The sequence below is a fragment of the Capsella rubella genome, unplaced genomic scaffold, assembly GCF_000375325.1.
Source record: "Capsella rubella cultivar Monte Gargano unplaced genomic scaffold, Caprub1_0 scaffold_1, whole genome shotgun sequence".
NCBI classification, from domain to species: domain Eukaryota; kingdom Viridiplantae; phylum Streptophyta; class Magnoliopsida; order Brassicales; family Brassicaceae; genus Capsella; species Capsella rubella.
This window is the reverse complement of record NW_006238923.1, coordinates 16,141,316-16,155,961: the sequence shown is the minus strand read 5'-3', so window position 1 is coordinate 16,155,961 and position 14,646 is coordinate 16,141,316. Positions and strand designations below refer to the sequence as shown.

The window sequence follows — 14,646 nt, the reverse complement described above, 5'->3', positions numbered from 1 at the left end:
TGCATAACTTAAACGACGCACCATTTCGATTTTTGATTATAAATATTGTTTCACCAATAGACTTTTCATCTTCTTCCAACTCTGAATCTATTTGGCACAATTGAAACCGATTAAACCCTTAAACACCGATACTCTACTTCAACACTTTTCTTCAAACGGAATCACGATATTCTACAAGGCGTTTCGAGATGCCGAGAGATTGCATAGCCAATTTGAATCCATCGAGGACTGATTGGAACATAGACGTGAAGATATTGAGTCTTTCTTACAAGAGAGGGTTTATGATGAAAAGGGTCCTAATCCTTGCTGATCAAAGGGTAATTTTCTATAAAACTTACATATAGAAATTGTTTGTGACTTACATATAGTCATTGAATCGATTTCTAAAATGATTTACATATAGCAAGTCTTCATATAAATGTAATTGAGCTAAACGCAAGTCTTAAGAACTCTATAACATATTGATCACCTGAACTGCTTATTACGTTAAATTGATTGATTTACATGTAGCAATTGATGAACCACTGAAATTTGATTGTAGGGTGATCGGATTGAGGCTTCTATATGCTATCAAAATTTCAAACACCCTGTACCTAAACATATTTATGATGGGGAATGGTATAACATTCGAGATTTCAAGGTCATCAAGCCAGTGTTGCCAGAACGGAATACCAACCATCAGTACCAGATAAAATTTTTTGAGAAGACGGACATGATGATCCTAGGTACTCTGTCCACCAGAGATTACTACCGATTTGAAGATTTTAATCATGTTTTCAATGGAGTCATCCCACTCAATAATTCTTATGGTAAGTTTGTTCTACTTTTAGTACATGTTGTAATGATTTAAGTAAGTTTAAATTAATCAATTTTAACAAAGTTTGTCTTATTTCGAGTCATGCTAGATTTCTATGGTTCGGTTATTGATGTTGGTCCCATAAAAGAAGAGTTTATAAAGGAGGATGATTATGGTAATACTTATGGTGTCAATTCTCTGGTTTTCAAGCTTATAAATGGAAGGTAAATTGCTAAACATTGCTAAAATTATGTTCAATCCTCATTGATTTGTTTGCTTTTATTTTGGAATAGTTATAGAGTGTTTCCTGTTATAGGGATGAACATCTCTTATGTCATTTAAGAGGATACAGTGCTGACAAGTTCTTAACCGAATGGACATCAAAGGGTTACAATACCACATTCAAAGTTAACCCAGTCTTTTGTGTTCTCAGGTTTTGGAGATTGTCATCATTTCAAGGTAACAACCATATTTAGTTCTATACATATGATATGGACCTGAATCTATAGAACAGATAAAGAACTAGAACCCGATTCATTCTACATGTTACATCTTAGGAAAGCCGTGTATTACCAATGATGCGGAAGATTATTGCGGATTTTCAAGGACAGTTTTAAATCCAGACAATCCTGGACTTCAACACCACAGAACAAGGTAAATTCTAATATGCTGTCCATTGCCAATATTTGTCAATATGTTGCTTCTCTTATATATAATCTTAACAATGTAAAATATTAAATTTTGTAGCTCTGAATTTGCTGCATCTTATCATTTCAACAAGACTACTAAGTACGGAGAAGAAGATCCAAGCCATGCAACAGTAACATAGAAATCAACTGGTCTGTTGGATCATTTTTTGATTAGTTGTAATTTTATTTCATAGTTTCATGTGAAACACATTGTCCCAGTTTCAGTTTTTACCTAAACGGTTGTTCTACGTATTACTTTATATATACTAATATAACTTAAAAGTTTTAAGAATTATATAAATTATGTCATCTACTCAAGCACAATTTATATGTATTACTTTCAATCATAAATATAAAATTCATTTATATTTGATCATTGTGAAAATCATAATACAATTGGTTCATATAGGCGGATTCAAAAAATTAGAATAGAAGGGAACAATTTTATATACAAAAGAAGATTGTGAGCAAAAAATAGGAATTATCATACTTATAGGTGCTTTGAGTATAAAGTTATATCCAAAACTGGTACTACTTGTGCGTACGTTATTTATGGGACCAAATGAATGGTGGTTATCTTCGAAGTTCCTAGAAATCATGAACCAAATAAATTATTTAGTGAAATTTTGCTGAAAATAAAGCTTGATCTTGAAGTATCACTTCCAAGTGTTTACCTTACCATGCACGGAATCAATTTATTATGTATCCACTTAAAATGTTTTATGCTTTCAGACTTTAATATTGGTCTATTGTAAATTTTAATTCTTATTATCAAGCCAACCAAGCCAATTTGTTCCTATTTACAGATGTGGATATCTCAAAATAGCTTATTTAATTTACATTATTAGCATAAATATTCAAATAGAATATTAATTTCATTCAGAATAAGTTCTAATATCGTGAGTATAATCATAAACCATGTCATCAGAAGATAACCAACCCATCGGGTTTAAATCTCGTGAGTATAAATCATAAACCAAATTTTGTTTCAAACCCTACTATTTGTTAGGAATTTTACATTTATCACTAAATAATGTGTTTTGTTCAGTTTGGGGTTTAAGGGTTTTATAGACTCTAATTATATGTACCACTTAAAATATAAAAAGAATAACATACTTATAGTAAATAACAGTTAAAACATTCGATTCTATAACATTTGATTCTTTTAAAAATATCTTACATGTCCAAACGAAATATTAGTGTTTTTTTTTAAAAATGTTAATGTGAAAATCCAAACGACGCAACTTACCACTATTTACAATTTATAAGCGTCTAATGGACTTTTATTTTTTTACCTAAACTAAATCTATTTTCATTTGGAATCCGAAAGATCAAACACACCGCCTATCATCTTCTTCACAATTCTTCCAACGAAAACAGAAATTTATAATTTAGAAATCATGCGAACAGATTCCGTTGCCGATTTGAATCCTTCAAGAACTAATTGGAACATAGAAGCGAAAATATTGTCTATTGCCTATCGAAGGGATTTCTTCATGAAAAGGGTTTTAATCCTTGCCGATGAAAAGGTAATTTATGTTTCTAAATTTTCAATAAACATATGTTAAACTTCCCTTATGTTCAATTGTGTAGTAATCGGTCAATTTTGAGTTCTAATGCTTTAGTTTAAGTCGATTAGTTTGCTCTTAAATCTTAATATAGGGTGACAGGATTGAAGCTACTTATGTGTTAAAACATTCTGAGAAGAATATCCCTAAACATGTTTACGAAGGGGTATGGTATTCCATCAAAGATTTTAGAGTTATAAAGCCTGTGTTGCCAGAAAGAAACACCAACCATACGTACCAGATCAAGGTTGATGAGAAGACAAGTATGATGCGCATAGCTCCTCTGTCTTCCAAAGAATACTATCACTTTGAAGATTTCTCGCATGTTTTAAAAGAAATCGTTCCTGTGGATAATTCCTATGGTAAGTGTTCTGAATCAAGTTTAAATTATCATATTTTGAACCATATGAAATATCTATCTATTCTAAGCATTTTGTCTATATTTACTCCATGTTAGATTTCTACGGATCTATAATTGATGTTGGTGAATTGAAAGAAGAGGATAGTAAAATGGATGAGTATGGGAATCCTTATAGAGTCAACGGCTTGGTTTTCCAAATGATTAATGGAAGTTAATTTAGTAAACGTTACTTATGCTTAGTTATATTTTATATTGGAAAGCATGCTTATAAATTTGCCTAATTATATACAATGTACTGTAACAGGAATGAAAGAATTAGTTGTCATATTAGAGGACTAGGTGCTCATAACTTCTTAAGGGAGTGGAGGTCAAAGGGTTACAATATCACTTACAAAACACACCCGGTGTTTTGTGTCCTTCGATTTTGGAGAGTATCTACATATCACGGTAAAGAGAGTTTAGTTCTATTTGAATGTTTGTAGTTCTATTTGAATGTTTGAGATTTTACAATAGACGGATTAGAAAATATTATAATTTCCTTTGTTGTTTACTTTGTTTAGGTAAGCCCTGTATTACTAATGATGATGAAGGTGATAGTGGAGCTTCAAGGACATTTCTTAACCCAACCAATACTGGTCTAGAAAACCACAAGATAAGGTAAGTTTATACGTTTTCTTTTAGGCATATGGTTGTCCCATTGTTTTTTATTTTATATAGATTCTAACTAACTTGGATATTTGAATTGTAGCTCTGAATTTGCTGCAAACTACCATTTCAGAGTATCTTCCGAGGAATGATTACAAGATGGTTTCAATGCAGTTCTAGCATAGGAATAACATGGCCTGCTTATTAATGTATAGATGTTTTGTGTTTTGAAACCTTAATAGGATCAATATTTTGTTTCAGTTTGGATTTTGTTATATATAATGAATCATCGGAGATTCTATGTAAGAACGACTATGTGTTTATTCTTGATATTCTTGATATTTAAACATTTACAAATACATCGTTGATCTTTGAAAAATTGGCCGAATTTTTTAATTATCATTTTCAGTTTGGTCATTACATATTAATATTGATCATGATATAGTATTCATGTTATATTGAAAATTATAATACAGTTGGTTCATGTATGCACATTGTAAAATTCAGAATAAGACGTAACCAAATCATATCCATTATGAGCAATAGGTTCACAACATTGTTGCAATTTCAAATACAAAAAGCAAATGAAATATCTAGATATTTAAAAACAAGATTACTGATTACAAATACTACAATGTTGTTAATATCAATTCGTCTCTAAAATGTATATATTCTTCCCCTTAACCGCGGCGAAACGCGGGTAACTTGCCTAGTTTAAAATATAGAAATATTTTTTTTTAAGATATAAATGTAATTTTGGATACATAATTTTTATTGATAAAATATATTATATATCAAAATATGTAAATTTTAGATAATTCACGGCTAGATTGTTAAAATCACAATTATAATGATAAAACGAGTTACGAATAATGTTTTTTACAAAATGAATTCTGTTACGGGTTGGACTTTCAAAAAATATATTGTAAATATGTAATTTTTACATATATTCCTACCTTTACTACAAAAATGGCCAAAATGAATAATTTATCGACAAATATTATTTCGTGCTGTTAAATTTTCACCGTGTTTTTAATTGTATCAAAACTCAGTATATGATTATTTACTCGCTTTTTCCTTTATTATTTTATTTAAACTTATTATACAAATATATGATTTACCGTAATCGACTGCACTCTAACAAAATTAAAATGCAACATATTTTAATCTGATAAAAGTTATATATATGTAATTATTTCCCCCGCGTTGTACCGCGGGTCCGAACCTAGTTTTTCAGTAAATTCTCTTTTAAAATTAACAAGTTCAAAATGTTACCGTTGTAATGAAGAAACTTTAAAAGAAACAAAATCTCGGTATTAATATAACCGTTGTGATTGTGATATCATCAGTTTCCTTTTCTTTTAATTAAAAAAACTCTTTCTGTCAACTCAAAGCTTCTTCTTTTTTGTTAAACAACTCAAAGCTTCTCAAACTTTCTTCTTCTCCGTTCTTCCTTTTGATCGAGAAATCAAAATTCTCTGTTTCTCTCACTTCTTCTTCTTTCTCTTCAACAAATCAATATCCTTAGTTCGTTCTCTCTTGTCGAACAACAAAGCATAACCCTCTTCGCCATCGAATCTCTGATTCATCGTTGGTGTAAAGCTTCTACCTTTATAGCTTTTCTCTGGTTAATTTGTTGTTGTGAGATTCGGTTTGATGATCGAGATATGCAAACAGGGCGATCATAGAATGCTGAGGCTTGAGACATGGTGGCGATGATCCAGACTTTTGGTTCGTCTCCTTCTGGTTCGTCTTTGGGATCTAACCTCTGCTTTTGGTTCCTCTTCTTCTGGTTCGTCTTTGGGATCTAACCTCTGCTTTTGGTTCCTCTTTGGGATCTAACCTCTGCTTTTGGTTCCTCTTCTTCTGGTTCGTGTTGGGATCTATCTAACCTCTGCTTTTGCTTCCTCCTAATGGTGGTGCACTTGCTTCCTCTTTTACCTTCAAGGTACCGTTCTATCTCTTCTTGTTCCTCTGTCTGCATATGGTCTTGTTGTTGATGTCTTGTCTCTTACAAGTTGAGAACTTTTATCCAATTTTTAGGAGTTAGATGTCTTGTGTCTTGTGTCTTAGATGTCTTGTGTCTTAGAAGTTGAGAACTATCATAGAATGCTGAGGCTTGAGACGTAGTGGCGATCATAGAATGCTGAGGCTTGAGACATGGTTGTGATGATCGAGGCTTTTGATCTCTCTTCTTCTGGTTCGTTTTTGGGATCTATCTAACCTCTGCTTCGTCCTCATGGTGGTGCTCTTGCTTCCTCTTTACCCTTCAAGGTACAGCTCTATCTCTTCTTGTTCCTCTGTGCTGGATATGGTCTTGTGTCTTAGAAGTTGAGAACTTTTATCCAATTTTTAGGAGTTTATTATGTAGCAATCATCATTCTTTTGCCTTTTGGAATTACAGTTGTTTTGATTCGATTTGTGTCTTCATTGAATCTGGAAGCCAATGTTTGCCTTATGATGATTCACGTATTACTCTCTTTGGTTTTGTAATGAGTATTTGTGGTTCTCTCTGTCTCCTTCTTATATGATTTTTTGTGTATTTCTGTGTTAGAATTCCTCTGTTGCTTAACTGTTAGAGTTATATGTATTTGTATGTGAGCGTTACAGTGTTAGCTATGGTTTTCTGACAAATCCATTGATCTGTAGACAAGGAAGTTTCAGACCTTTTGATAGGAGGAGGTTTGTTTGTTTCAGACCTATTAGTTTCTAGTATATATATATTGTCTTTGCTGGTCATTGATGTTCTTCTCTGTTGTTGTTCTCTTCTTTGCAGGTTTTTCTATAGTTCATAAAGATTTGGATCAAGAGGACTTCCTCACAATTATCAAGAAAGAAGAAGGATCATGTAGTATCAGCATTACTACATTCATAACCTGAGGTATACTGATTTGATTTGCGAGTTTCCATTGACATTGTTTTATTTTATTACTACTGAGCTCATGTTGCTTCTCGACCACATATAGAATAATTACTACCTCTCTGCAACTTAAAGAACTGAATCTCATAGGTGTGTGTAAATGCATATACGATTTTGGATTGATGCAAATGCAAGCCATTTTGTGTACTTTTTAGTTCATCATCAAACATGTTATAGCCTTGTGATTCACGTATCATATTTATCATTCATCTCTTTGTTTTGAACTGAATGTTATGCTTTTGTTTCAGGGTGGAGAAGGTTCGACGGTGACTCAAGGCTCGATGAATGTCTTTATGATGAGCTCCATTGATCCTCTGTTTTCTTCAGTCATTAGAGACCATTACTGAAGAGGAGAATATTTATAAGCAGGTTCGTGATAGTTGTCTTTAGTTTTATCAAAGTAATTTGAGTTTTTGACAATTATGAAATGCGCTGATGGGTTTGTTTTTGTATTACGATTAGCAAAATTCAGAAACGACCACCGTCTGAGTCACTGTAGCCTTCAGGATTCTTAAATATCACAGGTAATATCTCAACTTTTCTAACTTTTAAAAAATTAAATAAATTAAGAAAAATTGATTTCGATATAAAAAGATACATAAAGAAAAAAATATTTTATGAATTACATTTCTATTTTCCTGTTTTACAACTAAAAATATCAAGGTTTTTTAATTCAAATTTCAAGTAAAAATAGTTTTAATTTTTAATAAGTAAATATGATCTTTTTTTGGTTGAATCTAAGTGTTAAATTTTAATACGTTGAAAACAAATCGGGCCGAGCATCCAGTCCCTTTATGGTCCGTCAGTGGTGTGTAAGTTCAACATGCTATCACGTATTGTAAAAAATTTAACGCTTAGGTTTAAGGTTTTTTATATTTTAAGTAAAGTTATAACTTTTAAGTAAATTTTTGATTTTGAAAAGTTATAACATACAAATTTTGAAAAGTTATAACATACAAAATTTGAAAGTTTAAATATGTTGAAAACAAACCGGACCTAACATCGAACTCTTTCATACTGATTTGTGTTATTCAATGAGAGTTGTTGATGATTTCCAAGCTACATACTTATATAATTATTTATTGGCGCCACATGATATTTTAAGTTTACAGGATATTTCCATGTTTTCCAAGCCCAACGTAGCGACTTTTATAAGATCATGTTCAATAATTAGCAAACGTAATAATTAGAAAGTTATTCCAATGAAAATAAAACAAATAAACTTAGAGAATATAACTGATTCAAAAGGTGAAGTAAGGTTAGCCAAAGCTGTAGGAATTGTTTATCTTGCTTTCTAAATAAGCACTACACGAACATGATAGAAAAATTATAAGATGATGAACTGAACACATAGTAATGTATTCAAATATAAATTTGTAATCATGATAGAAGCTAAGATAATCGTTTTTCTCTCTATGGAGTTATGGAGGCTGAACAAAAACGGTAGGATTTCAAGTAAGGAGTTGTATTTTCGACGGACTTTTTTACGTATGTTTGGTTCAAAATCGAAAACTTAAAATTCTAGAAAGATCGGTTTAAACCAACAAAGCCGATTTTGGTTTAAAAGTTTTCAATCTTAAACATAAAAGTCTCAATTGAGATTAGGGTTCTCCAGATTGTAGGAATGCATATGATTCTTAATTCAGGTTTTGTATATGAGATTTAGGGCTGTTGATACTAGCACAGTATAGGAGCATTGCTCTGTCGAATTCGAATCTGCGAATTTTCTCTGGTTGAGGTATTAGTTGTTGTTTGAGATATTATAAGCTGAGGTAGAAGTAACCCAACTCATTCAATATATGTATAGAGAAGTAGATATGTGTCTTATGAGACATGAAAATGTGATTAAGAAACCAATATTGTTCTGTGAGCTAGAATGATAAAACTGTTTTCTGCAACTATTTTCAGTTTAGAACACACAAGGTGATATACAGGCGTTATGCTGGATTGTTTTTCTCTGTGTGCGTGGATATAACCGACAATGAGTTGGCTTACCTGGAGAGTATCCATTTGTTTGTGGAGATCTTGGACCATTTCTTCAGCAATGTCTGTGAGCTAGATTTGGTGTTTAATTTCCACAAGTTACCAAACCTCTTTTGTTGCTCTTACTCTTTTTATATTTAGTTCTCAAAAACTGCTTCTTTGGATCCTGTAACCCTTAAAGTTTAGCTTATGATGCTGTATAACCACTGATTTCGATTAAACCTGGGATTTTTGCTTCATCATTTCTCTACTTAGGAGCTTTAAATAAGTTTAGTGTAAATGTTTTTAAGGGGAATCTGAAGATTTTTATCCATGAAGATTCTAAGGGTCTATCAAATGAAAGCTTGTGTTTGCTAAAATTAAAAGCTAGTTTCATTCTTTTCTCTTTGTATTTGTCCCAATTCTAAGCTGACCAACATGACCTGTTAGATAAATATATATCTGCAGCATTCTCAAAAGCATTTCCCATTTGTGTCTAACTATGTGGATGCTTCTGTGTGTTTAGATATGATCTGTGTTTGTACTCTAATATTTGCTACTAATTCTCTGTGATTTCAATTAAAAGGTGTATCTGATACTCGATGAATTCATTCTTGCTGGGGAGCTCCAAGAAACAAGCAAAAGGGTATAAATTTTGGTTTCAAGCTTTCCTCTTGCACTAACACATTCCTTTGCTCAACCACTAAACCTTTAAATGCTGGGAACAATTTTTTACTTGCAGGCGATCATCGAAAGGATGTCAGAACTCGAGAAGTTGGAGTAATGAATGCGTGCTAGTCCATCTGTTTTTCTCTTTTTCTTTCTTGGCCTGTCTGGAGCTTAGCGATGCTTTGATGAGTCGAAGACAATGTTGGTGTTAAGATTGTGAATGATATAGGAATGATTCTGCTGTTATCATTCATCCAAAATTTGTTTATCCGCGATTTTCGTTTGAACTAGTGAGGTTACTATTTATCGCAGACACTGAATTCTGTATAAAAATCTTTGTTTCGCATAACTTTGGTATCATATCACACATATACTATCTGAGAGGATACTAAACTAAGTCGATAGTTACTGTCAAATTATCAACAAAATAGAAAGACTAATAGTGAGGAATGCGAACAAAATCCTACTTTCTTTGATAAAATGATTCTCAAAACAGCTTTAAGGATCCTCTTGGCGATCTTTTCAATTGCCTGTATCGGGCGCTGGGTGCAGACAATGCACAATGTTCTTGGCTCTTATACCACTAGTGGCATTTGCTGTTATCCACCATCTGTGTCTTCCATTGGTTGGATTCATTAGGTCATAGAAACTCTAATATTTCAGTGACAAAACACAGGAACACGAGAACTTCTCTTACCAACCCAAGTATTCAACTCTAACAAGTTAGACTTACTTAGCTGGCAAACACACATGAACACAGACACTAACCAATATAAATAAACCAGGGCTTCTCCGTCATGTATCTCTTTTCTCACCACCCAACTCTTCAACTCTGGTAAGTTCTTGAATCAATCAAGCACATAAACACAAACACTAACCAATATAGCTAAACCAGTGATTACCAATCATTTATCTAATGTCCATGCCCCATGGTTCTGTTAAGTCTATTAACTCGAGCATTTTCCTCTGGTTCTCTTAAACTCTTCCAATGAACTCTCAGTGCTTTGCACTTTGCATCACAGTCACCAACCTCCAAGTAAGAATTCAATAACCCCATTTCCATATTTCTACCTAAGTCCTCATATTCTTCTTAGATAAAAAAAACTGTTGCACAACCAGCAAACTTCACAAAGGTTCAATGTCTACCACTTAACTGTAACAACACTAACCAATATCTATCTATACACAAAACTCACAGGACATAAGTGTCATCTATGTTTCTTGTCTAGTACCTCTAATACCATAATACGAGTCAAGCATTTTCCCTTTAGTGTTCTCATAGTCTCATTACGTTCTGAGAGCTATTGAACACCTCCATTAACCTCTTAATTAATTTCGCTTATAAATATTAAAAATTTACTCTTTAATTCTCTCAACTCAAACGCTTCTTCTCCGCTCTTCCTTTTGATAGAGAAATCAAAATTCTCTGTTTCTCACTTCTTCTTCTCCGGTCTTTCTTCTTCTTCTTCTTCTTCTTCTACGAAACCCTACAGGTTGATTCGTTCTCTCTTGTCGAACAAGAAAGCATATCCATCTTCGCCTTCGATTCTCTGATTCAACGCTGGTGTAAAGCTTCTACCTTTATAGCTTTTCTCTTGTTGTTGTGAGATTTGGTTTGATGATCGAGATATGCAAACATGGCGATCATAGAATGCTGAGGCTTGAGACATGGTGGCGATGATCGAGGCTTTTGGTTCCTCTTCTTCTGGTTCGTCTTTGGGATCTAACCTCTGCTTCGTCCTCATGGTGGTGCTCTTGCTTCCTCTTTTCCCTTTACGGTAACGCTCTATCTCTTCTTCTTCTCCGTTCTTTCTTCTTCTTCTTCTTTCTAAACCCTACAAATCAATCTCTTTAGTTCGTTCCCTCTTCTCCTTCGATTCTCTGATTCATCTTCGGTGAAAAAGCTTTAAACTTTATAGCTTTCCTCTCGTTGATGATCGAGATATGCAACACGGCGATCATAGGGTGCTGAGGCTTGAAACGTGGTGGCGATCTAACCTCTGCTTTTGGTTCCTCTTCTTCTGGTTGATGATCATAGAATGCTGTGGCTTGAGACATGGTGGTGATGATCGAGGCTTTTGGTTCTACTTCCTCTGCTTCGTCCTCATGGTGGTGCTCTTGCTTCCTCTTTTCCATTCAACTCTTCAAGGTACAGCTCTATCTCTTCTTGTTCCTCTGTCTGCATATGGTCTGGTTTTTTATGTCTTGTCTCTTACAAGTTGAGAACTTTTATGTTTGCTACATACAGGCTTTTGGTTCGTCTTTGGCATCTAACCTCTGCTTTTGGTTCCTCTTCTTCTGGTTCGTGTTATCTAACCTCTGGTTCGTCCTCATGGTGGTGCTCTTGCTTCCTCTTTTCCCTTCAACTCTTCAAGGTACCGCTCTATCTCTTCTTGTTCCTCTGTCTGCATATGGTCTGGTTTTTTATGTCTTGTCTCTTACAAGTTGAGAACTTTTATGTCTGCTACATACAGAACTGAATCTCATAAGAGTATACGATTGATGCAAGCCAATGTTGGACTTATGATTTACGTATTTGGTTAGTATTCCTCTCTTTGGTTTTGTAATGAGTATTCGTGGTTCTCTCTGTCTCCTTTATATATCCCTTCTTATATGGTTTTTCAGGCCTTTTGATAGGAGGAGGTATGCTTGTTCTTGGTGAGCTATTCGTTTCTACTTTTCTGTTGTTGTTGTTCTCTTGTTTTTGATTTTGGTTATTAGTATATATACATTGTCTTTACTGGTCATTGATGTTGTTCTCTATTATCATGAAGATTTGATGATCATGTAGCATCAGCATTACTACATTCATAACCTGAGGTATACTGATTTGATTTGCGAGTTTCCATTGGCATTGTTTTATTTTATTACTACTGAGCTCATGTTGCTTCTCGACCACATATAGACTTATTATTACCTGTCTGCAACATACACAACTGAATCTCATAGGTGTGTAAATGCAAGCCATTTTGTGTACTTTTTAGTTCATTAAACATGTTAGCCTTTGTGATTCATCTCTTTGTTTTGAACTGAGTGTATGATTTTGTGTATTCTGTAGTCTTGGATGATGAAGATTTGTACTTGATTAAGCTTTAGTTTCAGGGTGGAGGGTCAAGGTTCAATGGTGACTCAAGGTTCGATGAATGTCTTTATGATGATCTCCATCGATCCATGGATTTATGTATATTGAAGAGAGGAACAGAGGTATTAGCAGGTTCGTAATAGTTGTCTTTAGTTTTATCAAAATAATTGAATTTTTGACGATTATGAAATGCGCAGATTGGTTTGTTTTCTATTTACGTGTAGCAAAATTCTGAAACGACCACGGATTGAGTCGCCTCATCCCTCAGGATACTTAAATATTACAGGTATATTTCAACTTTTCAAACTTTTATTAAAAAAATTTAAAATTAAAAACAATTGATTTTGATATAAAAATATACATAAAAAAAAAATTCATGTTTTTCATTTGTATTTTCCTGATTTACAACTAAATATTAAGGTTTGTAAAAGCAAACTTCAAGTAAAAATAGTTATGATTTTTAATAAATCATAATGATCATTTTGTGGGGTTAAATCTAAGTGTTAAATTTTATTACATTGAAAACAAACTGGGCCGAGCATCCAGTCCCTTTGTGGTCCGTCAGTGGTGTATAAGTTCAACATGTTATCACGTATTGTAAAAAATTTAATGCTTAGGTTTCAAGTTTTTTTAAAATTAAAGTAAAGTTATTATAATTTTTAAGTAACGTTTTGATTTATAACAACAACACACAAAATGTTTTTATTTTAAAAAATCTAAGTGTTAAATTTAAATATGTTGAAAACTAACTGGATCTCGCATCGAACTCTCTTTGTGGTCCATACTAATTTGTGTTATTCAATGGGATTTGTTGATGTTTTCTAAACTACATACTTATATAATTATTTATTTTAAGTTTACATGATATTTCCATTATTTCCATATTTTCCAAGTACAACTTAACGTCTTTTTAATATCATCTTCAATACTTATCAAACGTAATAATTAGAAATTTATTCCAATGAAAATAAAACAAATAAACTTAGAGAATAACTGATTCAAAAGGTGAAGTAAGCTTAGACAAAGCTGTAGGAATTGTTTATCTTGCTTTCGAAATAAGCATTACAAGAACACGAAAGAAAAATTATATGATGATGAATAACATGAAACACAAAGATTAGTTAATATGATCTCCCTAGGATAGAACTCCGATGAAGGCTGAAGATAGGTGATAGGCGACGTGAGTTTGTTGATGATGATGGGCGATGAACGTGAGTGATGATTTGAGAAGATTGAATGATGAAACAATGGTTTGATGGAGATAGATGTTTAGGTGGTTGTATGGATTGTAACAATGAAGAGTTTCTGAATCATAAAGTGTATAGAAACCCGGAAATCTAGAACGCATTCAAGAATTCGAATTGAGAGAAAAAGTGTGACAATACTTGTTCATACAACTTCTTCGCTAAAGAGAAAAGAGGCGTAGCTTTGGGTTTTAAATACCCTAGGGCACGACACTCCAAACAACAAGAAGTTCAAAACCAAAACAACAACATGTTTTAAGGAAATAATAAAAACAACAAGATTTCCCGACGCCCTGTAGTAGTACAGAAGTCGGCTGAACTAGTACAGAAGCTTGACGACCTGTAGTAGTACAGAAGTACATTATTCCCCTTTGGTAATGATTTCTAGATAACTCGACGTAGTGATCCATTTGCCTCATTAAAAACCATGCTGAGAAAACCCATTGGGACAAAACTCAGCTATGGGAAAAAGAGTACAAACTTCTCACCTAAGTTACCTAGTCCTCATCACCGGGTGAAGTCTTCAGGTTAGATATGTTGAAGACTTGGATCCTTGGTAGGTTGAATGACCCGTCAGCTATGAATGCGTGTGCTTCCTTGGCCATCTCCTTAGCTCTTGAATGAGTGATCCTTCCCACCATCTCCGGTTTCTCTGTAGCCTCTTGCTCCGTGCTAGCCACGATCATATCATTAGTATTAAAATATATAAA

General features: G+C 33.3%; 1 long non-coding RNA gene across 2 annotated transcripts; it reads left to right on the top strand.

Annotated features, from left to right (window-relative positions):
- Window positions 1-6,850: 6,850 nt before the first annotated feature.
- Window positions 6,851-9,927, top strand: LOC17897068. Of its 2 annotated transcripts, XR_002832484.1 has the most exons (5): window positions 6,851-6,940; window positions 7,228-7,348; window positions 7,452-7,503; window positions 9,528-9,587; window positions 9,684-9,927. It is a non-coding gene; the product is annotated as an uncharacterized LOC17897068 (long non-coding RNA). The 2 variants fall into 2 exon arrangements; XR_002832483.1 differs by lacking the exons at window positions 6,851-6,940; window positions 7,228-7,348 and having other exon boundaries at window positions 7,440-7,503; window positions 9,684-9,918.
- Window positions 9,928-14,646: the final 4,719 nt, after the last annotated feature.